This window comes from Oncorhynchus mykiss, chromosome 26, assembly GCF_013265735.2.
Source record: "Oncorhynchus mykiss isolate Arlee chromosome 26, USDA_OmykA_1.1, whole genome shotgun sequence".
Classification (NCBI taxonomy): domain Eukaryota; kingdom Metazoa; phylum Chordata; class Actinopteri; order Salmoniformes; family Salmonidae; genus Oncorhynchus; species Oncorhynchus mykiss.
This window is the reverse complement of record NC_048590.1, coordinates 11,702,804-11,729,677: the sequence shown is the minus strand read 5'-3', so window position 1 is coordinate 11,729,677 and position 26,874 is coordinate 11,702,804.

Genomic DNA, 26,874 nt, shown 5'->3' with positions numbered 1-26,874 from the left:
TGGTTGGGTATGGAAAAACACTTTTAGGGTGATTTTAACCACTTCCGGCTGCTCCAGGAAGCTTAGAATCAACACAGGTAGACCTCATAGTGGCCTGATGGATTGTCATCGAAGATAGGTTCATAAGACATTCATAACCCACATAGGCTTCAGGTTGAATTTAGGCAATGTTTTCCTATGGGGAGAGAAGTCATTGAAAACTGTTTGATGTAAACACCTTCTTTTAACTGTTAAGGGTGAATGCCACATGGTCAAGGTTAGGCTTGCGCAGATCGGGAGGACTTCAGGAATTGTGCTTCTCACCGTAACGGGTTATCTCGCTGTCGACCAAAAGCACCTGCAATTTAGGGCCAGGCTTCATTATGGGCCTACTTTTCTAATGGTCGCTGAGCTCAGACCGAGCAAGCTACGGTCTAGCGGGGCATCTCATTGAACTCGGCACAGCCTAGAGATTATGATAATGCCACTGCATGCTCTGAGTGTCCTTAAGCACCGCACTCTGTCACTCCATCCTTGCTGTGTGTGTGTGTGTGTGCGTGCGTGCGTGCGTCAGAGAGAGCTTTCCTTCACATCTGTTGGGAGAAATGAGTGTTGCCTAATCACACATATGAAGTTTTGAAAAGATCAGACCTTTTTAACCCTTTGAAACAGCACCTATGACACCATTTTAAGGCACTTCCGGTTGACACAGGAAGCTGAAAGTGAACAGATATCCTCCTTGGGGTAGGAATTTATATAATTTTAAGTCTTTATGTTAAGAACTGACTTTTTTACAGAGGGTTGAATGAGTGTGTGAGTGGGTTGAATGTGTTATTTCAGGAAATCACAGAAAATCACAAAAATCTTGCAGAGCTCCGAAACACACTTCAAAAGGATTTGTCTGAACACGCTGCAACTGGATCTGTAACTTACATTTTTTAAAATTTTTATTCTCTTAAATTACGATAGATAAATGGCTGGTTCTTTTTTTCCTGACACCGTAGGTTCATTTACTCTGACGTAAAGCGGTCAAATTATAGCTATATTTAATTTTTTTACCTTTAATCCCAGAAAAATGGCCATAACTCAAAAACTGTTGAGGCCTTGACGCCATCTTGTTCGGTTGCAACTGCCCATTATGTCAAACCTATGCTCACCAAGTTTCGTCGGCCCGACGTTCGCGGACGTCTAGTCTAGTATTTGCAATATGGACTTTCTCACTAACCATATGGCAAATGTCAAAATGTTCCCTTCTGTATGGAAGTACCTTTGGAAGCCATTACTGGTGTGAATCATTTTCATTAAGATTCTACAAATTTTGTCCAATTCTTATAGCAACATACACTCAGTTGCCAGTTTATTAGATACACCCTAGTAATAGGTCGGACCCACTTTGCCTCTAGAACAGCCTAAATTCTTAAATAAAGGTTGAATAAATAAATAAAACATTCTCGGATGGATACAAAGTCTTCCCCCACCCTCCCTATCTCTCCTGTCTGCTCCTCCCTTCCTATAGGCAGAAACCGGAAGTTACTGCATCAGGGTCTATTCAACGCTGGTCTGACTAATGGGATATGTTCCAGATTACCTCTGAGATTAACATTGACATATACACTGAGATTGTGACTATATAGGGAATGTTGTTCCCACTATGACTCTTAAAACCTACCCAAACCAAAACTCGTGTATAGATAGCAGCATTCACGCAAAACTGAAAGTGCGGACCATCGTATTTAACCACGGCAAGGTGACTGGGAATATGATTTAATACAAACAGTCCAGTTATGCCCTCTGGCAATCAATCAGGCAAAACATCAGTACAGAAACAAAGTGGAGTCGCAATTCAACAACTCAGACACAAGATGTATGTGGCAGGGTCTCCAGACAATCAGAAATTACAAAGGGAAAACCAGCCACATCGCGGACACCGATGTCTTGCTCCTTGACAAGCTAAACACGTTATTCGGCCACTTTAAGGATAACACAGTACCACTGATGCCGGCCGCTCCCGAGGGCTATGGGCTCTCGTTCTCCGTGGCCGTCATGAGAAAGACATTTAACCTTTCTGGGAAGGGTGTTCCGCTAGCGGAAATTGCAGGGCGCCAAATTCAAACAACAGAAATCTCGTAATAAAAATTTCTCAAACATACAAGTATTATGCACCATTTTTAAGATAAACGTATTGTTAGTCAAACCACAGTGTCCAATTCTAAACAGGCTTTACGGCGAAAGCATACCATAAGCATACCGAAAGCATATGACAGCGCCTAGCCACAAAAACCATACACACATTTTCCAGACAGGGAGAGGTGTCACAAAAGTCAGAAATAGCGTTAAAATGAATCACTTACCTTTGATGATCTTCATCTGGTGGCACTCCCAGGACTCCATGTTACACAATAAATGTTTGTTTTGTTCGAAAAAGTTCATCTTTATGTTCAAAAACCTCCTTTTTGTTTGCGCGTTTAGTTCAGTAATCCATATGCACAAAGCGCGTGCACAACATCCAGACGAAAAGTCAAAAAAGTTCCATTAAAGTTCGTAGAAACATGTCAAACGATATCTATAATCAATCCTTAGGATCTTATCATAAATATTAAATATTATTTCAACCGGACAGCAGTGTTGACAATAGAAAAGAAAGACAACCAACGACGCGCTCATGGCCACGCGCGATAAACAACTCATGGCTTTCAGCTAAGCCACTCTGAGTGGTCTTATTCTCTCCCCTTTCACAATAGAAGCCTGAAACAACTTCTAAAGACTGTTGACATCTACTGGAAGCCATAGAAAGTGCAATCTGACCCCACAGACACTGGATATTGGATAGGCATTCACTTGAACACACAAATCTCAGAATTCCCACTTTCTGCTTGAATTGTTCTCAAGTTTTTGCCTGCCATATGAGTTCTGTTATACTCACAGACATCATTTAAACAGTTTAACCTCTAGCGACGAGCAATCCCGTATCCGGGAGCGTAATCATAGCCTCAAGCTCATTACCATAACGCAACGTTTCCTATTCATAAAAATCGCAAATGAAATGAAATAAATATATTGAAACACAAGCTTAGCTTTTTGTTAACAACACTGTCATCTCAGATTTTCAAAATATGCTTTTCAACCAAAGCTACACAAGCATTTGTGTAAGAGTATTGATAGCCTAGCATAGCATTAAGCTTAGCATTCAGCAGGCAACATTTTTACAAAAACAAGAAAAGCATTCAAATGAAATCATTTACCTTTGAAGATTTTGGATGTTTTCAATGACGAGACTCTTAGTTAGATAGCAAATGTTCATTTTTTCCAAAAATAATATTTGTGTAGACGAAATAGCTCCATTTTGTTCATAACGTTTGGCTAAGAAAAATACCGGAAAATGCAGTCACTTACAACGCCGAACTCTTTTCCAAATTAGCTCCATAATATCGACATAAACATGGCAAACATTGTTTAGAATCAATCCTCAAGATGTTTTTCACATACAGTGCCTTGCGAAAGTATTCGGCCCCCTTGAACTTTGCGACCTTTTGCCACATTTCAGGCTTCAAACATGAAGAATCAACAACAAGTGGGACATAATCATGAAGTGGAACGACATTTATTGGATATTTCAATTTTTTTAACAAATCAAAAACTGAAAAATTGGGCGTGCAAAATTATTCAGCCCCTTTACTTTCAGTGCAGCAAACTCTCTCCAGAAGTTCAGTGAGGATCTCTGAATGATCCAATGTTGACCTAAATGACTAATGATGATAAATACAATCCACCTGTGTGTAAATCAAGTCTCCGTATAAATGCACCTGCACTGTCATAGACTCAGAGGTCCGTTAAAAGCGCAGAGAACATCATGAAGAACAAGGAACACACCAGGCAGGTCCGAGATACTGTTGTGAAGAAGTTTAAAGCCGGATTTGGATACAAAAAGATTTCCCAAGCTTTAAACATCCCAAGGAGCACTGTGCAAGCGATAATATTGAAATGGAAGGAGTATCAGACCACTGCAAATCTACCAAGACCTGGCCGTCCTTCTAAACTTTCAGCTCATACAAGGAGAAGACTGATCAGAGATGCAGCCAAGAGGCCCATGATCACTCTGGATGAACTACAGAGATCTACAGCTGAGGTGGCAGACTCTGTCCATAGGACAACAATCAGTCGTATATTGCACAAATCTGGCCTTTATGGAAGAGTGGCAAGAAGAAAGCCATTTCTTAAAATATCCATAAAAAGTGTCATTTAAAGTTTGCCACAAGCCACCTGGGAGACACACCAAACATGTGGAAGAAGGTGCTCTGGTCAGATGAAACCAAAATTGAACTTTTTGGCAACAATGCAAAACGTTATGTTTGGAATGAAGCAACACAGCTGAACACACCATCCCCACTGTCAATCGTGATGGTGGCAGCATCATGGTTTGGGCCTGCTTTTCTTCAGCAGGGACAGGGAAGATGGTTAAAATTGATGGGAAGATGGATGGAGCCAAATACAGGACCATTCTGGAAGAAAACCTGATGGAGTCTGCAAAAGACCTGAGACTGGGACGGAGATTTGTCTTCCAACAAGACAATGATCCAAAACATAAAGCAAAATCTACAATGGAATGGTTCAAAAATAAACATATCCAGGTGTTAGAATGGCCAAGTCAAAGTCCAGACCTGAATCCAATCGAGAATCTGTGGAAAGAATTGAAAACTGCTGTTCACAAATGCTCTCCATCCAACCACACTGAGCTCGAGCTGTTTTGCAAGGAGGAATGGGAAAAAATGTCAGTCTCTCGATGTGCAAAACTGATAGAGACATACCCCAAGCGACTTACAGCTGTAATCGCAGCAAAAGGTGGCGCTACAAAGTATTAACTTAAGGGGGCTGAATAATTTTGCACGCCCAATTTTTCAGTTTGTGATTTGTTAAAAAAGTTTGAAATATCCAATAAATTTCGTTCCACTTCATGATTGTGTCCCACTTGTTGTTGACTCTTCACAAAAAAATACAGTTTTATATCTTTATGTTTGAAGCCTGAAATGTGGCAAAAGGTCGCAAAGTTCAAGGGGGCCGAATACTTTCGCAAGGCACTGTATATTTGAAAAACACCTTGAGGATTGATTATAAAAAACATTTGCCATGTTTCTGTCGATATTATGGATATAATTTTGAATTTTTGTCTGCGTTGTCGTGACCGCTATATCCGGGGGATTCCTAGCCATAACGCATCAAACTGTCGGAGGTATTTTGATATAAAAAATATCTTTATGTAACAAAAGGAACATTTGCTGTCTAACTGGGAATCTCGTGCGTGAAAACATCCGAAGCTCATCAAAGGTAAACAATTAATTTGAATGCTTTTCTGATTTTCGTGACCAAGTTACCTGCCTCTAGGTGTACATAATGTTTTGACTGACCAGGTTTGGGGTCAATACGATTTCAATTCAGTCAATTCAAGAATTGAACTGAAATGACAATTTTCCTCATTAAAGCCCTTAACGTTAGGAATGAGTCAGTTAAACAATGTTTTATCAAATTTTAACATGCATTAGAAACAGAGTGTTCAAATAAAGCATTAGATGTACAGTCGTACTTGTTGCTCGTCCATGCAACACATTTCCACCTCCAATGATGGTCTGCTATGCTCCAAATTCTCCCTGGCTACTGTTGCCTGGCTGGCAGGTCATTCCCAACTCACTCCAATCACTCCAGCCAGGCTCTGAGAGGACATTAAACCGCCCTAGAACAAAACAGCTGATTTGCTTCACACAAAGCTTGTGGTGATTGTGAGCTCTGAATTCAATCTCTGCTGAGGTGTTTTAAATCCCAACTGGACATTCAACATTGTATCTGTCTTTCTCTCTCTCTTTCTTTCTCTCTGTCTTTCTCTCCTTCCCAACTCCTCCTTACCAATAATCCTATGTGTGATTTGGACCACGAGAAGGACAGAGAGAGTTTAAGGGCACAAGGCAAGACCCAGATGCAGACAAGGGAGGCAGATAATTTGAGTCTTGATATTTATTAAACAATCCAAAAAGGGTAGGCAATAGAATGGTCGTGGACAGGCAAAAGGTTAAAACCAGTTCAGTCCAGGAGGTAGAGAGTGGCAGGCAGGCTCGAGTTCAGGGCAGACAGAATGATCAGGCAGGCGGGTACGGAGTCCATAAAACAGGCAAGGGTTCGTTTTTGCATCTTCTACTGTCAGGTTTGTACACCAGCTTCAAACAGCTGAAAATACAATATTTTTGGTTATGGAAAATATATTGCACATTTGTTTCGGTGGTACAATGATTCTCTACACTCTATTTGCTTGTTTTGTCACATAAAATGATATTCGGTTAACTATTACAATTTCAGCAACCAGGAAATGGTGGAACGATTTCTGCATATTGCACCTTTAAACCAGTGAAAGTAATAAACAAACTGAAATCTTTGCCTCATTGTGCAGTTTTAACCATTGATCGGAAGGATGATTGGGTGTCTTTTTAACAATATGTACGTGGAGGTCATTGAAGATTTCTGAATTGTGAAATAAAGGCAACACAATGAATCATATTAATTCTTCTTTGGCGCAGTCCCTCAAATTATAAATAATAACAGACTAACAAATGAAGTCGGTCTTTGTGCAGTGCTGCACTTTGTCTCCTGCTGTTAAGAATTTTATCTCAAATGTATATCTCTCTCCCCCCTCCTCAGTTGTGCCTCCCCTCTATTTAGACACCATTTCCAATTTGCTCTCGGTATTGACTCTATCCCTGTTAGAAATTAGAGGAGAACCCCATTACTTGTTACCTGCCAGGCCTCTTAATGCATCCCTGTCTCCTAATGACACCTGACAGACACACGTGTCCCACTCAGTGGCCCATGTCGATAGGTTTATGCTGGTAAAATGCACTCTCTTGGATGAGGTAGATAATGGTAGGTAATGACGTAAGTAACATATGGGCGACATGCACTCACCGGCCAGTTTATTAGGTACACCACCTCGTTCATGAAAATGGATCGCTTCTGCACACAGTGAGTCACGTGGCTGTGGCTTTCTATATAAAGCAGACAGACAGGCATCGAGGCAGTCATTCACTGTTTGATTGAACGTTAGGATGGGCAAAACGAGTGATGCGTGGTATGATCATTGGTGGAAAGCGTGCCGGATCCAGTTTCTCAGAAACGGCAGCCTTCCTGGGCTTTTCACGCTCAACAATTTGTATGATTGACTGAGAATGGTGCGACAAACAATAAACATCCAGTCAGCAGCAGTCCTGTCAGCGAAAACAGCTCATTGATGAGAGAGGTTGGATGAAAATGGCATGAATCGGTGGGTCACGAACAGGTGGGTCACGTAGTGACAAATAACACAGCGCAGTACAACAGTGGTGTGTTGAAAGGCATCTCGGAACACACTACTTGTCGATCCTTGTCACGGATGAGCTATTGCATCAGACGACCACACCGGGTTCCACTCCTATCAGCTAAAAACAAGAATAACTAGCTCCGGTGAGCACGCAATCAACAACACTGGACAATTTAGGAGTGGAAAAACAATGCATGGTCCGATGATTGCTGTTGCGTTATGCTGATGACAAAGTCAGCATTCGGTGTAAGCAGCATGAGTGAATGGACCCATTCTGCCTGGTGTCAACTGTACAGGCTAGTGGTGTGGGAAGTGTTTTCCTGGCACATGTTAGGTCTTTTCACACCAATTGAGCAACAAACATTTCTGATATGTCGTAGAATCCATGCCGAGAGAATTTAGGCAGTTTTTTTTAAACATTTCAGATGCATTTATAGAGAGCAACTTACAGTTACTGCATTCATCTTAAAAAAAATGTAAATTAATAAATAAAATCACTGTTACATCCTCAGAAAGCATGAGCACCCGAGTTGGGAAAATCTTGTGCAATACACCAACGCATGTCTTGTATTCAAGATCCTAAATACCCTGGCTCCCCCTCCAATCAGTATCTTTGTTAAACCAAACACATGTCAGCAGATCCACAAGGTCTGCCATGAGAGGTGACTGTATAGTTCCCTCTCTAGGGTAGGGGGCAGCATTCTGAATTTTGGATGAAAAGCATGCCCAAATTAAATAGCCTGCTACTTGGGCCAAGAAGATATGATATGCATATAACTGGTAGATTTGGATAGAAAACACTCTAACGTTTAGTTTAGTGTCTGTGAGTATAACAGAACTGATTGATTTGGCAGGCAAAAACCTGAGAAAAATCCATTCAGGAAGTTTTTTTCTGTTGTCGTTTTCTATTCAATGCCATTACAGTATCCCTAGGACTCAATTTGCAGTTCCTATGCCTTCCACTAGATGTCAACAGTCTTTAGAAATTGTTTCAGGCTTGTATTCTTATACATGTGGGGGTAAGACCAGTCTGAATGAGTGGACCCTGACGTGTCACAGAGCTTTTTGATGCGCAATCCAGAGAGAGCGCAAACAAATGTAGATGTAGATATTTATGTAGATATTCCATAAAAAATCATCAGTTTCCAGCTACAATAGTCATTTATAACATTAACAATGTATACACCGCATTTCTGATCAACTTGATGTTAATTCAATGGAAAAACAAGGACATTTCTAAGTGACCTCAAACTTTTGTACAGTATTGTGTCAGCCATTGTTGCTATAAACTTCTTATGGGCAGGTGGGACGGTAGCGTCCTGGCCAACTTCCGGTGGAATTGCGAGCGCGAAATTCAAACTACAGAATTGTAAATATTTAACTTTCATAAAATCACAAGTGAAATACATCAAAATAAAGCTTAACGTCTTGTTAATCCAGCCCCTGTGTCAGATTTCAAAAAGGCTTTACGGCGAAAGCACACCATGCGATTATCTGTGGACAGCGCCACGCAAGAAAAGCATGAAAAACATATTTCAACCAGGCAGGTGCGCCACAAAAGTCAGAAATAGCGATAAAATAAATGCCTTACCTTTGATGATCTTCTTCTGTTGGCACTCCAAAAGGTCCCAGATACATCACAAATGGTCCTTTTGTTCGATAATGTCCTTCTTTATATCCATAAATACTCTTTATCTGGTGCGCTTCAGTCAATAAATCACCCAGTTTCCCTCCTTCAAAATGCATACAAAATGAATCCCAAATGTTACTAATAAACTTTTCCAAACAAGTCGAACAATGTTAATAATCAAACCTTAGGTACCCTAATACGTAAATAAACAATACAATTTAAGACCAGTACCCATGCTTGTCTTAGAGCAGTGCAAAACGGTGCTGATACAGTTGCCACACCCGGGTAGGCTATTGCTTCAAATTCTATTACAACAAACGGATGACTTTGGGTGTTCCAGTAAGCAACAATTTGTTGCTTTCATCAGCCTACTTTTTCCCAATATTTCTGTAATTCAGTATTTATTCCCATAGTAATTCATCATGGATCCATCCAGATGTGGTTGGAAAACAATGCATTTGGTGGACTCGGCAAGAGTCTATTGTCCTGCTGATAGCCCATCCAGGGTGCATGGCTTCTTTTGTATTCCTAAAATAACTCCAGCAAAGAGAAGAGAATGGAACCTTGAATAATTAAACATGTCAGTAAAATACTGTTAGACTTGGGGATTATGGTCATGGACAGTGCTATTCACATACCTTAAGGGAACATTTTGACATTCGCCATATGGTTAGTGAGAAAGTCCACATTGCAAATGTACGGTCCCTTACCAGACGTCCGAAAACGTTTGTAAAATTTGCGGATGGCGTCGGGCCGTGCGGCAGGGCCGAATCTACCGGGAAGTCATCAAACGAACTCTCTCGGACATTCGGTTTCCGTTTTATAAAATAATCAAATTTTGGTCATTTTTCCGCTGTCACGATAAATCCCACAAGAGGGCAAATGGAATCATATTGCAAATGTACAAAAGATCACGAATCACGACGTGGCCTTATCTCCAAAACGGAAAAGACTTTGAATATGAAACTTGGTGAGCGTAGGTTTGGCATAATGGGCAGCTGGCCCCGAACAAGATGGCGTCTAGGCCTCAACGGTTTTTGAGTTATGGCCATTTTTCTGGGATTAAAGGTCCAAAATGAAAATAGAGCAATAATTTTTGCGCTTCACGTCAAAGTCAAGGAGCCTCCGGTGTCAATATAAAAAGAACCAGACATTTATCTATCGTCGTTTAAGAGAAATCGTACAATGTCAAATTGGTGATGTTCAAAAATAGTTTTTTTTAAACAGTTACAGATCCAGTTGCTGGGTGTTCATACAAATCTTTTTAAAGTGCGCTGCAGAGCTCTGCGAGATTTCTGTGATTTTCTGAAATAACACACACTCACGAAACCCTCCGTAAATAACTCAGTTCTTAACGTAAAGACTTAAAACTCAGGATTCTGTAAAGGCATACCCCGATCAGGATATGAGTTTACTTATAGCTTCCTGTGCCAACCGGAAGTGCCTTAAATGGTGTCATAGTGGCTGTTTTGAAGGGTTAAAATGGTCAGACCTTTTCAAAGCTTCACATGTGTGATTAGGCAACCCCCATGAACTGTAAATCAGTCATGACTCATAAAATTTAAAAGAAACACTAAATCACACACACACAGCTTGGCAGGAGGGACCCATTGGGCGGCGTAGAGACAGACAGAGCCTGCAATAGTGAGCTTTGTTCGAGCTAAAAAAGAACCGTCAGACCTAGAGTTCTGAAACTTTAGAAACCTGTTCTAGACCTCAGGTTGATAGTGCGTGGTGAGTTAGGTGGCTCTAGGAGGTTCTCGGACCGAGAAACAGCCTCGTACATTTGCAATGACTTCAATTCATTTTGACCATTACGAAAATGACGACATTTAGAAAAGTCTCAGAGATGCAAGACTAGGCGCAATTGAAACCGGCTCGGCCCATAGAGACGGACCCCAATGTTTCTGTCCGATAGCTCATTCAAGGACCCGTAGCAAGGCATGGAAAAAAAGTGGATTTTCAGCACCAATTAGGGTTTTGCTCGGGCACCGAATGACCTATTGAGCCGAAACTCGGGATTTGGGGTCGCCTCACATAGGCCTACACATAATGTCCGAACTGGACCCACAGCTAGAACGTAACTATGTGTTTTATGTTTTTATTATGTTTTAAACTGAAGGCGCTGTGAATTATGGGCCTGCTCAGAAATATGTGATAGTTGGCTTCTAAATGAGTTGGAAAAAGTGGGTTTGGTGTCAATTGGTATCAGTTTGGTGTCAGAATGACATCTAATTGACTGATGGACTCTGACTTGCTAGTTGACTTTTGTACATTTGCAATATGTTTAAACGGAGAGGGACCATCAGCAAAATGGCATTCTGAAATCAACACTAAAAATGGCATCACCATAGTCTCCAGACTGTGCCGAGTTCAACGAGATGCCCCGCTTGACCGTAGCTCGCTCTGAGTGTAGCGACCTTGAAAAAGAGAAGGCCCAAAATAAAGCCTGGCCCTAAATGTAATTTGCTTTTGGGTGACAGTGAGAGAACCGTTAGGATGAGAAGCACAATTCGACCTCAGGTACGTTCCTGAGGTCCTCCCGATCCGTGCAAACCTAACCTTGACCGTGTGGCATTAACCCTTAACAGTAAAACAGGGTTTTTTGTTCTCACAGATTACAATGACTTCTCTCCCCATAGGAATACATTGCCTGCACCCCTAAATTCAACCTGAAGCATATGTGGGTTATGAATGCCGTATGAACCTGTCTTCGATGACAGTCCATCCGCCTCTATGAGGTCTACCTGTGTCTATTCTAAGCTTCCTGGACCAACCGGAAGTGGTTAAAATCACCCTAAAAGTGTATATCCATACCCAACCTGCAGTTTGGTAGAAATAGTGCATTCAACCCTGTGTAAGTCAGTCAGTTCTTAACGTAAAGACTTAAAACTCAGGATTCTGTAAAAGCATACCCCAATCAGGATATGTGTTTACTTATAGCTTCCTGTGCCTACCGGAAGTGCCATAATTGGTGTCTCAGTGGCTGTTTCGAATGGTTAAAAAAGTCAGATCTTTCCAAAACTTCATATGTGTGATTAGGCAACCCCCATGAACTGTAAATCAGTCAATTCTCCCATAAAATGTCAAGGTAAAACTAAATCACACACACACAGCTTGGAATGAGGGACATATTGGGGTGCGTAGAGACATACACTGCCTGCATTAGTTAACCTTGTTGGAACTATCAAAGAACCGTCAGATCTAGAGTTCCGGAACTTTAGAAACCTGTTCTAGACCTCAGTTCGATAGTGCGTGGTGAGTTACGTGGCTCTAGAAGGTTCTCGGACCGAGAAACAGCCTCGTACATTTGCAATAACTTCAATTAATTTTTGCATCACGAAAATGACGACATTAAGAAATGTCCCAGAGTCGCAAGACTAGGTGCATTGCGACCGCCTCAGCCCATATAGACAGACCCCAACATTTCTGTCCGATAGCTCATTCAAGAACCCGTAGCAAGGCATGGAAAAAAGTGGATTTTCAGCACCAATTAGGGTCTTGCTCGGACACCAAATTACCTATCGAGCCGAAACTTGGGATTCGCGGTCGCCTCAGCTAGGCCTACACATAATATCAGAACTGGACCCACAGCTAGAACCTAACTATGTGTTTTACGTTTTTATTATGGTTTGAACAGAAGGCGTGAATTTTGGGCCAGCTCTGAAGTATGTGATAGTTGGCTACTAAACGAGTTGGAAAAAGTGGGTTTGGTGTCAGTTTGTATCAGTTTGTTGTTAGAATGACATCAAATTGACTGATGGACGGTGACTTGCTGGTGACTATTGTCCATTTGCAATATGTTTGAATAGTGAGGTACCATCACCAAGTGACATTCTGAAATCAACCCTAACGAGCGATGGAGAGGAACCAGAATCACTGCCCAGCCATCCTGTGTTCATCAGGCCAGTCAATGTTGCATTTCTGCAGGATTTTTGAGCATGACAAATTTGTGATGGTAAATGCCCATTGAACCATATTGCAAATGCACAGTGAATTTGCAAAATTGAGAAAACGTAAACAAATGGACATAATGAAATCAACAAAACGAGCAATGGAAAGGAACAACTATCACTGCCCGTCTATCCCGAGTTCATCGGGCCAGTCAATTTTGCAATTCTGCATGATTTTTGAGCATGACAAATTTGTGATGGTACATGCCCATTGAAACATATTGCAAATGCACGTGCATCTGACAAAGAAAGATCTTTGCGTGTTGCAGGCCCAGGCACGGATCAAAGCTGGCGAGACATTAAATTACATCATAAAGAGATATGCTGGACCTATGTCAGAGAGGTTTTTTTTGGGACCACATCGTGGCTATTGTCCTGCTAATAGCCCTTGCGAAAAACAAATGTTTGAAACCATGATTTCAAAATTCCTCCAGGGCCGACAGACAAGTTCCTTACTTTTTCCCCCTTCCTCTTACATTTTTGTTCTAATGTTACAATTAGTTGGTTGGAATTTAGGGTAGAGCAGACATTTTCAGATATTTGTGTTGGCTGCATGTGTGACATAACTTCACCAGTCCAATTTATGATATCATTTACAAATATTATACAGTGCCTTGCAAAAGTATTCACCCTCCTTGGCATTTTTCCTATTTTGTTGCATTACAGCATGTCATTTAAATATATTTTTATTTTGGATTTCATGTAATGGACATACACAAAATAGTCTAAATTGGTTAAGTGAAATGTAAAAAATTAACATGTTTAAAAAATATATAATAATTTTAATGGAAAAGTGGTGTGTGCATATGTATTCACCCCCTTTGCTATGAAGTCCCTGAACAAGATCTGGTGCAACCAATTACATTCAGAAGTCACATAATTAGTTAACTAGGCAAGTCAGGTAAGAACACATTCTTATTTACAAGGACAGCCTACTCCTTCCTCCCCAGATTCTTTAGCTAAATTGCCCAGTACTGTACTCCCGAACTGTACTGTTGTACAGCACCATATTTTCCGTTCCATCCTAACGGAAACCTAGAGGATTTTTTTGTTTTTCTTGGAATAGAAACACCATAATAATTATTATTTATAAGGACAGCCTACTCCTTCCACCCCGTTGGGGAATTGAACTCCCATCTCCCGCGTGCCTGCATTCTCTAGTACGGCCATTATTGAAGGCTATCAAATGCTTCTCAAAGATGCCCTCTGGTGGTCAAACTAGCACTAATGTTACCAGTGGTTCACACTTTACACCGCAGCACGCTGCAACTTTTAAAGGACAAACCACTTTATGTACAAAAAGTGCTGTAATTACTAAACGGTTCACCCGATATGGATAAAATACCCTCACATTATAGTTGATGGTCTGCACTTTAACCTCATAGTCATTGTATCATTTCAAATCTAAAGTGCTGGAGTACAGTGCCAAAACAACCAATAATGTGTCACTGTCCCAATACTTTTGGAGCTCACTGTATTCTTCGGCAGGGTATGCAAACCCTGGAACTTTGGCTGTGGAGGCATGGTCAGTCTATATAGGGCTGTGATCTCGTTTTGGGGAGATAAAACAACCGAGCCCCATTTAATGAAGGGAAACTGAAGTGTGCCGAGGGGCAATTTGCACGTGGAGTTTGACAAAATGGGGCATGATTTGTTGACCTCATTTTTATCCTAACCCAATCTTCATTTACTCGTTGTGATGCACTGAGGTTCCAAACTCTGTTTTAGACACCCCCCCCCCCCACACACACACATACACACACACACACACACTCAAAAGCAACACAGTGCGTGTCATGCCATGGTTTCAGCCTAGTTCGGCTGCCAGGTCCACCGGCGCCAGGTCATTCAGATACTCCTCTCCAGCCCCATTCATGAATGGGGAATTTTTGTGTATTCACAGATCTGAGGAGGAAATGGAGAGTGATAGACTTTGACTTTAGATGCCCTTTATTGAATTAGCAAACGGACACGGTCAATAAATAAAAAAGAAAAGAAAAGTTGAATACATGAGATGCTTAACCACAACTTTAAACAGGGATATCAAACTGTCACCAGGGCTAAACATATAAAATATTATAATAATGTAATTCACGGTTAAATGCTTTCTCTTGATCTAAAGATACCAGCACAGCAAATGTAGGCTACACCCACCTGTCATTGGTGAAATGACCAAATATAGTCTTCCAAACTGTAGATTGTACAATATAGACTTCAACCATCCCACACACTAGGCTGTTTCAATCTTTATGGCCACAGAAACACACTTGGCAGTGTTTACATGACAACTTGTCAGTGAAGTAAATTTTGTCAGTTGTGTCATTTCCCTCTGAAACATGTTTTAGTAAATGTTTTCTCACAAGCTTTCTGTTCTGTACAAAGTGTTTTTTGTGAGCCATTCATTGCGTAACATCAGGGAGGGCGAGAACGTGAAACAACGATCAAATTCACACTACTTTATTCAGACAGTAAAGAATTAAATGCGTTTTGCTTCGTCATCAAACTTTTAGCTCTTTATTGAAAGTTCTCTGTCTTGAAATTTGATTTCTGATATGCCCAGATTTTGGGGGATTCTACACTGGGCTAATGAACAAAATTCTAAAATATAGTTTTGAGTAAAATAGCCCTTCAAGAGATTGCTTGCAAAGCACCCATTTCTCTGTCCCAGTGCCCTTGTACTGAAGGTGTGCAAGTTCAACTAGACTAGCTTTACTTGCAGCTTTACTTGCAGGCATTACTTGGTAGTACACTTGTGCCACGTCTACCAAATAGAACCTGACAATACACCTCTGTACCACTGAAGTGGGAATAGTGGGTGAACAGTCATTTTCCATTTTTAATGCTTCATAAATATTCACCAGACAGTTCATGAATTAGTTACTGCATATTTATAGTGAGTAAAATATCAATTAACATGTCAGTCAAACCTTTGTGAGATTTCCAACTGGTGGTGTGGTAAGAGAGAATAATAATTTCCTCTTTGGTCCTTAGTCATGCTCCGGACTTTCACGATGGCACTCAAAATTAACCATTTCCATTCCTTTCAACAATGCATTATTCATATATCAGCTCATTAATTACTCACACCTTTAAGACGAGGACTGTGGAATTGGCATGGAAAGAGGCACTGTGTCTGGGCCCTGGATGCAATCATCTTGATTTCCAGTCAAAGCATGTGGGAGGAAAGAGATGTGTGAGGGAGTTAATGGCAGGGTTCCTGAGGGAAGAGGTTATGTGGGTAAATTATAAATGTGAGTGACAGACAGTCAGACTGAGTCGCTAAGAGGGCTTACGGGGTGTCTCTATTCTTTCTCAAGGGCCCTGCTCCTGACCAATTCCACGACATAAACAGTGCATGTCACAACTAGCAAAAAAACAATGCCCTATTTTGATGTGAAGTTCCAATACGGTGATTGGAATTATTTTGTTTTCCTACCTCAGTGATGGAGCCATTGAAGTAATGCACAGGGACATGAGTACATTGCTCACATGAAAATCATTATAAAGACTAGCCAAAATATCACAAAATGTCACATAGCATAGGCAATTCGTCAGGCAATTTGACAGTTACCTCGAGTAAAGTAACTTTTTATAGTTCTGTCACTAAAGCAAAACCAATGGTTCCCACAAGACTACAACGACAGAGCACATCAACTTCCTCTACATATTTCTAGAGTGATTAAGTTCAATCTTGCCACTAAATTCCTGGTAACCGTGAATGTTACGGTGAAGGTTGTAGGTAGTGCCTTGATTGCAGTCATCCTGCCCAATCCTTTCATTTTACACAATTCCTCCAAAATTCCTAAAGGACAAAGATAAAGATAAATATAAACTTTACTTACTCCATGTTTGTTAAATGTTTTCACAGAAGTAGGTCTGTTGTCTGGTTATAATGATGTAAGACATGTCAGAATTAACTAAGGTGGCTAACACAGCCTCACATGATTTGTTTGTACAGTTTTCAATGATGGATAACTTGGATAATGATTTGCTAGCCATTTTGTTACAGAATCATTGCCATATGAGGGAATGTTAAGTGAATGCGCCTTGAATGAGTAATGATCTTCCATAAGACATTCTTAGTGTTAGGCTGACCTTGTTCTTGTAAGTCATAGGTAAGATACAGTAACCCTTGTGAAATAACAACTTACAATGCATGCTCAAGCCCTATTGTGAGAGAATGACACATTGTAAACATGCAAAAAATATGTTTGTCAGGGTGTAGTGTGTGGGTGATGCAAGGAGCTTGTAAGACATTTATCCAAAATTTTTTCATTAGAAAATATATTCAATGAGATGAGTCCTATAGTCCTTTTGCACAATGTAGCAACGCCAACTTCCTACCCGATACATAGCTTCCTCTCCCGATCGCGCCGTCAGCCTGATTGTAGCCATACTAGCCTCGAAATCGCTCGTTTTGTTATTAATATACTGAGGTAATCAGTATATTAATATAATAATTTATATCGCGTTTTTTTATCATTGTTATTGAAAATTGTGTTTATCCGTTCAGCTAGGGATTTTTGTAAGTCAATTATTGTGTTCTGTGTCTTTTTTTGTCTCTTAGCTAGCTAGTTATAAATGCGCTAACTAGTAAGGTGGCTAGTTAGCGCACTGTTTTACACAAGGTGCTCGCAGGAGCTGCCAAAGATAACAGTGATGGATGTACATCGTCTGGCCAAGACAAGTAGCAAAGCACTGACCTCTAAGTTGTAAAAAGGATTCAAACTTTGTATCCAGTTACCTTTTCAACTATGAAGGTAAATGTAGCCAAGTTGCCATCAGACCAGACAAGGGTGTTTACTCAAAGCTGTAACATAGTTTAAGACATGCCTTTTACAGTAGCTAGCTAACATTATGATTGCTCACTCTTTTTTATTCAAAACCGTTTCGAACAGGGAAAAAGTGACGGGAGAGGTCAGCATAAGGGTCCATGAGGAAAAATGAGAAACCACACAGTTTGAGTATAGAGTGAAAAGTCAGCTGTTTGCGATACACTACATGCCGGTAACACAGTCTAGTCTTAGACTAAGAAGTTCCTGTCAATGGAGATCTGCATTAAGAGGCATTGCTTAGTCTAGGTCTAGGCTTAACCCATGTCTATGAAACCGTTCTTAGCGTAGCAATTGTTCAGTCGTCTTCCTTGCTGTTTCTGTAAACTCTGTTAAGTTGGACGCATTAGACTCATTTTAAACAAGGGCATATACCCTTAATAGAAAAGTATAAATCTGTATCGATGTAATGAATTTAGTGGCTGTTGCATGCTGCACTATTCACTTCTGTTTGCCGGTTATCTTCTTTGGGATAGGGGGCAGCATTTTCACTTTTGGATGAATAGAGTGCCTAGAGTGAACTGCCTCCTACTCAGTCCCAGATGCTAATATATGCATATTATTATTAGTATTGGATAGAAAACACTTCTAAAACTGTTTGAATGATATCTGTGAGTATAACAAAACCCATATGGCAGGCAAAAACCTGAGAAAAAATCCAAAACAGGAAGTGGGACATCTGAGGTTTGTAGTTTTTGAACTCAGCCCCTGTCACACCCTGACCGTAGAGCTTATTATGTCTCTATTTTGGGTTTGGTCAGGATGTGATTTGGGTGGGCATTCTATGTTCTATTTTCTAAGTTTTTGTATTTCTTTGTTTTGGCCGGGTATGGTTCTCAATCAGGGACAACTGTCTATCGTTGTCTCTGATTGGGAACCAGAGTTAGGTTGCCCTTTTCCCTCAATTTCTGTGTGGGAGGTTGTCTTTGTTTGTGGCACTATAGCCCTTAAGATTCACGGTCATTTTGTATGGTTTATTGTTTTGTTGGCATCATTTTAAATAAAGGAAAATGTACGCTCACCAAGCTGCGCTTTGGTCCAGTTCTTTTGACGGCCGTGACAGAACCTCCCACCACCAAAGGACCAAGCGGCATGGTGAAAGGGACTCCTGGACATGGGAGGAGATCCTGGACGGTAAGGGACCCTGGAGGCAGGCTGGGAAGTATCGCCGTCCAAAGGAGGAACTGGAGGCAGTTGAAGCAGAGTTGCGGCGAATTGAGGAGGCAAGTCAGCAAAGCAGGTACCAGAGGCAGCCCCCAAAGATTTGGGGGGCACACGGGGAGATTGGCGGAGTCCTGAGCCAACTACCTTTTCTTACCGTGGGGAGAGAGTGACTAGACAGGCACCAGGTTATGCAGCTCTGCGTCATGTGTCTCCAGTGCGCTCTCATAACCCGGTGCGCTCTCTGCAAGCTCCCCACAGTTGCTGTGCTAGAGTTGGCATTCAGCCAGGAGGGATTGTGCCGGCTCAGGGCTCCTGGTCTCCGGTACTGTAATGCCCTAACCTCAGAGCGATCTAAGTCTCTATTTTGGGTTTGGTCAGGGTGTGATTTTGGTGGGCATTCTATGTTCTATTTTCTATGTTTTTGTATTTCTTTGTTTTGGCCGGGTATGGTTCTCAATCAGGGATAGCTGTCTATCGCTGTCTCTGATTGGGAATCATACTTAGGTAGCCCTTTTCCCTCCTTTCTGTGTGGGAGGTTGTCTTTGTTTGTGGCACTATATCCCTTAAGGTTCACGGTCGTTTTGTATGATTTACTGTTTTGTTGGCTTTATTTTAAATACAGGAAAATGTACGCTCACCAAGCTGCGCTTTGGTCCAGTTCTTTCGACGGCCGTGGCAGCCCCTATCGAATTCATAGTGGATTATGGGTTATTTTGCACTTCCTAAGGCTTTCACTAGATATCAACCGTCTTTAGAACGTTGTTTCAGGCTTCTCGTGTGAAGGGGGGCCGGATTGGAGCTGTTTGACTGGGGTCTGCCAGCAGTCTCGTTCTCAGTCACTCGCATTTCACATGAGAGGTATCTCTCATTCCATTGCTTTTCTACAGACAATGGAATTGTCTGACACAGCAGTTGCATTAAGGATAAGTGCATCTAAATTTCCATGCATAACACTTGAATTTTCATCAACATTTATAGTGAGTATTTCTGTGAATTCATGTGGCTCTCGGAAATATCACTGCATGTTTTGGAACTACTAAACATAACACGCCAATGTAAAAAAAGATTTTTGGATATAAAATGAACTTTATCGAACAAAACATACATGTATTGTGTAACATGGATTCCTATGAGTGTCATCTGGTTAGTGATTAATTCTATCTCTATTTGTGCTTTTTGTGAGTCCTCTCTTTGGCTGGAAAAATGGCTGGGTTTTTCTGTGAGTTGGTGGTGACCTAACATAATGTTTGTGGAGCTTTCGCTGCAAAGCATTTTTGAAATCGGACACGGTGGCTGGATTAACGAGAATTGTATCTTTAAAATTGTGCCTAATACTTGATGTTTGAGAAATTTGATTCATGACATTTCTGTTTATTTCTATTTGGCGCCCTGTAATTTCATTGGCTGTTGGCGAGGGGTTCCGCTAACGGACGGGTCCTAGACAGGTTAAGAAACATGTTGAGTGATTTTATAGTATAATCATTTTCTTTTTATATCCCCACACATGTTGTACAGAAGCCCTCTGAGCCCACAAAGGCCGAGCAGCGGTGGCATTAGCCAAGGACTATGGTATGTTTTTAAAAGCTATACAACATATCAAAATAATATGGTTATAATCACATCATAATGCAATTAACTTATTTAATGAAAACTTGAATTGTCTCATGATTAGATTTAGAATAGTGCCCTTGTTCTGTCTTTTTACAGGGTCTGAAACCTGGGCATATTGGCAAAATGACCTTCACCAAGCCCACCAAAAAGCACATGGCAGAAGAAAGGATTAGTTGAGTGTTCCCTCATTGCCAGTATAGTAGGTAGTAGCTGGTCATGTCCTATTTCACTTTGACTATATACAATTATTACAATTCAGGTGGTTTCAAGTACATTGATTGTCAGCGGCTGCTTTGCAGAAGTACACTGTACAGCACCTTTCTTGGACCGCTCCCTGAACTTTGAGTTCTCCAGATAGAAGAGGCATACAAGAACTTTGACCCTCTATCCAAGCCATTGATCTGCAGCATGTCTGCTGAAAAGCTCTTAGTCGATTCCCACTTTGGGAAGGTACAGGTGGGGAGCCTCCTGTCTTACCAGCAGCCTCCAATCACAACACAACACATAGTTCACCATAAAGAGACATCACCATTCCCTTCACTGCCCCTGGATGGCTACAGACTGGAGAGCAACTTCAAGGCTCCACATTTGTGCTCAATGAAGAAGACCAGCTTCACATAGTCTATTCAGGTGAGCTTCGCAACAGCCCATTAAATAGAGGAAGCTACTAGAGAATAGCGTGCTATCTCTGACGGGCAGATCCCCCGGAAACCAAGACTGACCTCCTCATGGTTCTGAGGGGCTTGCCATGTGAGATGGCTGACATCCGCAGGAAATCTAGCTGAAATGATCCTCAAAAGCACAGCACCAACAGCTGACATGAAGAGGGGACTGGAGTTGGAGATGGAAGCAGCCAGTGACTTCTACAAAGATGCATACTGTCTACCTCACCCTGTGGCCTCAATATACATCCTGCTATCCCTTGGCTTGCCTCTTCTCCTGATGGCCTGGTCTATGACCCTCTCGAGCATCAACCTTTTGGCCTAGTTGAGATTAAGAACCTGAACGTAAAGCGTTTTGTGGATTGCAAGTACGTTCACATGCATAATGGTGAACCTTCCCTGAAGAAGCAGCATTTCCACAACTAGCAAGTTCAAGGTCAGCTCTGCTTCACTGGGTTGGAGTTTTGTGACTTTGTTGTCTGTGTGCATGAGGACATTCTGGTCGAGAGAATACAGATACCCAGTGATGTTCTCACTAATTAAAAAGAAGGGTGCCTGGTACTACTTATATTTGTACTTGCAACATTTCTTAACAACGGACATGTTCCTTTATCTTTGAATTAATGTAAGAGAAACAAACTAACAACGGTCTGTTCAATTAATTAATTAATAATTAAACATTTGTTGTTACTGTAAATAGACTCTTTACAACATTTTGTGTTTGGAATGTAAGCTACAATTGCACAGGACGATACCCAGATGCAGACACAGGAGGCAGATGGTTCGAGTCGCTGGTATTTATTAAACCACTAGGGGCAGGAAATAGGCAGGATGAGGACAGGCAGAAGTTCATTAACCAGGTCAGAGGTGAAAAGGTACAGGGGGTAGGCAGGCTCGATGTTAGGGCAGGCAGAAGAGGTCAGAGCCAGAAACCAGACACTAAAAAAAATAGGAGCACGGGAAAACACACTGGTGTGCTTGACAAGACGAACTCGCAACAGACAAACAGAGAACACAGGTATAAATACACTGGGGATAATGGGGAAGATGGGCGACACCTGGAGGGGGGTGGAGACAAGCACAAAGAGAGGTGAAACAGATCAGGGTGTGACAACAAGCAGTAGTGTTTCTTATCTATAAAAGTGTTAAACAATGTGGATGGTCACAGCAAAAAAAAAAGAAGGAAAGATGCATTGCAATATTAGCTCATTGCTCCTTGGCCCATGCCTTAAAAATAGGCCCACACTGGTACTTTGTGAGAAGGTAAGTATCAGGTGAGACAGACACAGGCGGCAGATGGTTGGAGTGTTAGAAATGTATTGATCCAAAAAGGGGTAGGCAAGAGAATGCTTGTGGACAGGAAAAGGGTCAAAACCAGTTCAGAGTTCAGGAGGTACAGAGTGGCAGGCAGGCTCAAGGTCAAGGCAGGCAGAATAGTCAGCCAGGCGGGTACAGAGTCCAGAAACAGACAAGGGTCAAAAGCAGGAGGACATACAAAACTAACTGACACAGAGAGACAGGGAACACAGGGATAAATACACTTAGGAAAACAAGGAACACCTGGAGGGGGTGGAGACAATCACAAGGACAGGTGAAACAGATCAGGGTGTGACAGCAAGCCACAGCCCAGATGCAGTTGATGCTTCTCATCATCGACATGGGGATCTGTGACTGAAACAGCTTGTTCAGTTTAATTCTGCCAATTAATCTCTCAATTTTGACTCTAAGATGGGCAATATCTTGCATTTGATGGACCTGTGCTGCTGTCATTTGGCTCTGTTTAGACAGAAAGGGTGGACAGTAGTCCTTGCCTGGCACACAGTCATCAATCAGGAATCACTTGTCTGCCATCACTGCCATGTTTTCAGTGAGCAAGCCACACAGTCCCGATTGTTTGAATAGCTCTTTGTCGCTGATGGAGCCAGCATACAATTCTGACACAAAAGTAACTGCTCCATGTGGGGTCATCCCAAGCAAGCCTTTCAAGGTTTAGTGGGACTTGTAATGAGAGTACATCTCAGGGTGTAGAGGGAGACTAACTGGCTGCTGGCATCTCAACTCAGTACAGTCAATGATGACTTGAGTGTCTGTATACCTACTGAACTCCTTCGGCAACACAGCCTTGACATCTTCCGAAGACATCCAGATAGAGACAGATCCCAGCAGATCCCACCCTGCTTACTGTCGAGTGATAGATGCCAAATCGGTCAGCGAGGTCCATCTCAGTTGACCCCAAGGACAAGTACACGAGGAAGAGGAACAGCTCATCCAGCATGTATACGGCATGTCTCTGTAGGACAAATGCACAAATCACTAATATATATTTACAGAAGGCTGTAGCTTTTAGTTAAAGTGAAAAGTAACTTTGGTAAGACAAATCAGTTCATCAGAAATGGGAGAACTTACTGAATAGGTACATGGAAGTGTCACCTCCTCAGCTTCGCTCTCCTTGCTCATGTGACAAGGACAATATTGGCAGTTGATGGTTCGATGATGGACCAAAAAGCTATCAGATGATCATATGAGGCAAATCTACATGGGAAGAAACATTGATAGGAGTTATTTACTCACAAGTCTAACATTAAATGTAGTATCATAAACCTAAGACAGTAATGCTGGTAGCTAGGGAAAATAGTGCCAGAAAGCAAACGGTGTAAAGTTTGATGTAACAATACCAAGCAGGGCTAGGTTTACCCACCTTGTGAAGGACTGGATCTGTGCATCTGATCCCACAAATCACTGCCGTCAAAAACACTTCTCACAGTCCGGTCCTCAATCTCTCTCTGCATCTCTTCCCTCTCAATCAAAACCAGATCAACTGCAGTAGGCCCAGGCACTGCACAGTAGTCATGGTCATGGTAGCTTTCCATCCTTTCATCCTCTTCATTTTCAACATGGTTGTCCTCTACACATCCAGTCCTTGATCTCTCCCTTCTTTCCCAAACACTTGCTCTTGCTTGGACATGGTAGTTATTCCACTGGAATAGCAAAGGTACTGCTCCCTTCTTCAGACATCAAAGCCCACAAGAAGGTTCAATGAAATAATGTGGTAAAAAGTGTCTACCACATACCTTGGAGTGACTTTTCCCTGCGAACATTGGTGACCCATTTGGCTCTTAGCTCAGTATCAACAATAATGATAAAAAAATGCTATAGAAATAGGATTATATTAATACACTGAGGTAATGATAAAACGTGCGATTTTGAGGCTAGTATGGCTACAATCAGGCTGACAGGACGCGATCGGGAGAGGAAGCTATGTATCGGGTCGGAAGTTGAGCGGAAGTGTCCGTTGCTACGTGCAAAAGCTGTTGTTGCTCCATTGGAAAGAGTTTCTCTGTGATATGTTAAATTTTCACCACATGGCGCATACCAGCACATCGGGTTTAGCTTGTGTAATAAAAATAACAATAATGTTGAATTTGTAAAGCACATTTCCCACACTCAATGCTCATAAGGTAGAAAACAAAAACCAAACAAAATTCAGCAATAATACATTAAAAACAAGCACAATACATCAAACCATTACCTACTAATACCAAATGCAGACTTTAGTCAGATTAAGCGATGAAACATTAAATGCTAGCTTGAATATGTCAATCTTTTGTGTTTTAAACAAGGAAATTGAAGCTGCCTCCTTGACATTTGTAGGTAGAGCATTCCAGTGCTGAGGGGACACATGTGAGAAGGTGTAACGGTCTGAGTGTAGTGGGACAGGAGTCAGGCGCAGGAAGCAGAGAGTTCAGGGGAGTGCTATTTATATGCACAGAGAAACTGCAAACATAAGCCAACCCTCACGAAAAAACAGGGCGTAAATGAACAAACAAATGCCCCAAACAGGGGGACTTAAACTGTCCAGAAAAACCCCACAACATGGGAAAACACAAAACCCATAGACGTGCACACAAGTACACCAAACCGACGGTCACAATAATTAATCCCGCACAAGGAACCATGCGGGCCGGCTGACTAATGAAGCCTTACTACTAACTACCTAACTCAAAACAGCTACACTCAATAAACACATAAGGAGGGGGAGGAAATAAGCAATGGCAGCTAGTAGGCCGGCGACGACTACCGCCACCCGAACGGGAAGGGGAGTGTCCTTCGGTCGGAGTCGTGACAGTACCCCCCCCTTGACGCGTGGCTCCCGCAGCGCGCTGACACCGGCCTCGAGTTCGACCCGGAGGACGAGGCGCAGGGCGATCCGGATGGAGGCGATGGAAATCCCTCAACATTGACGGATCCAAAATGTCCCTGGTGGGTACCCAGCACCTCCCCTCCAGACCGTACCCCTCCCAGTCCACGAGGTACTGCAGGCCCCTTACCCGGCATCTCGAGTCCAGAATGGCCCGTTTCGTATACGCCGGGAACCCCTCGATGTCCAGAGGGGGAGGAGGGACCTCCAGCACCTCACCGTCCTGTAGGGGACCAGCTACCACCGGACTGAGGAGAGACACATGAAACGAGAGGTTAATAAAATAATAGGAAGGGAGTTGTAATCGATAACACACCTCGTTTATTCTCCTCAGGACTTTGAACGGCCCTACACACTGCGGCCCAAGCTTCCGGCAGGGCACGCGGAGGGGCAGGTTTCGGGTCGAGAGCCAGACCCTGTCCCCTGGTACAAACACGGGGGCCTCACTGCGGTGGCGGTCAATACTCCTTTTCTGCCGTCCACTAGCCTGTTGAAGGGATTCCTGGACGGCCCTCCAGGTCTCTTTGGAGCGCTGCACCCATTCCTCACCACAGGAGCCTCGGTCTGGCTCGGATGCCACGGTGCCAGGACCGGCTGGTATCCCAACACACACTGAAAGGGACACACATTAGTACAGGAGTGGCGTAGTGAGTTCTGGGCCATTTCAGCCCAGGGGATGTATCTCGCCCACTCCCCTGGCCGGTCCTGGCAGTACGACCGCAGAAACCTACCCACCTCCTGGTTTACTCTCTCCACGTGCCCATTACTTTCGGGGTGATAACCGGAGGTCAGGCTGACCGAGACCCCCAGACGCTCCATGAACGCCCTCCATACTCGGGACGTGAACTGGGGGCCCCGATCAGAAACAATGTCCTCCGGCACCCCGTAGTGCCGGAAGACGTGGGTGAATAATGCCTCCGCAGTCTGTAGGGCCGTTGGGATACCGGGCAACGGGAGGAGACGGCAGGACTTAGAGAACCGATCCACAATCACCAGAACCGTGGTGTTACCCTGAGACGGGGGAAGGTCGGTCAGGAAATCTATGGATAGATGTGACCATGGCCGTTGTGGAACGGGGAGGGGTTGTAACTTCCCTCTAGGAAGGTGCTTAGGAGTCTTACTCTGGGCGCATACCGAACAGGAGGAGACATAAACCTTAACGTCCCTAGCCAAGGTAGGCCAGCGAAGGCTCCCCACTGTCCTCCTCACCCCAGGGTGACCCGAGGAGGGTAGGACGTGAGCCCACAAAATCAGTTGGTCCCGAACACCAAGCAGCACGTACCTCCGCCCCGCCGGACACTGAGGAGGCGCGGGTTCAGCCCGTAACGCCTGCTCGATGTCCGAGTCCACCTCCCATACCACCGGTGCCATCAGCTTTGAGGCCGGAAGGATGGGAGTAGCTTCGGTGGACCTATCCTCCGTGTCATAAAGGCGGGACAGTGCGTCCGCCTTCACGTTCTGGGAGCCCTGTCTATATGATAAAGTGAACCGGAATCGAGTGAAAAACAT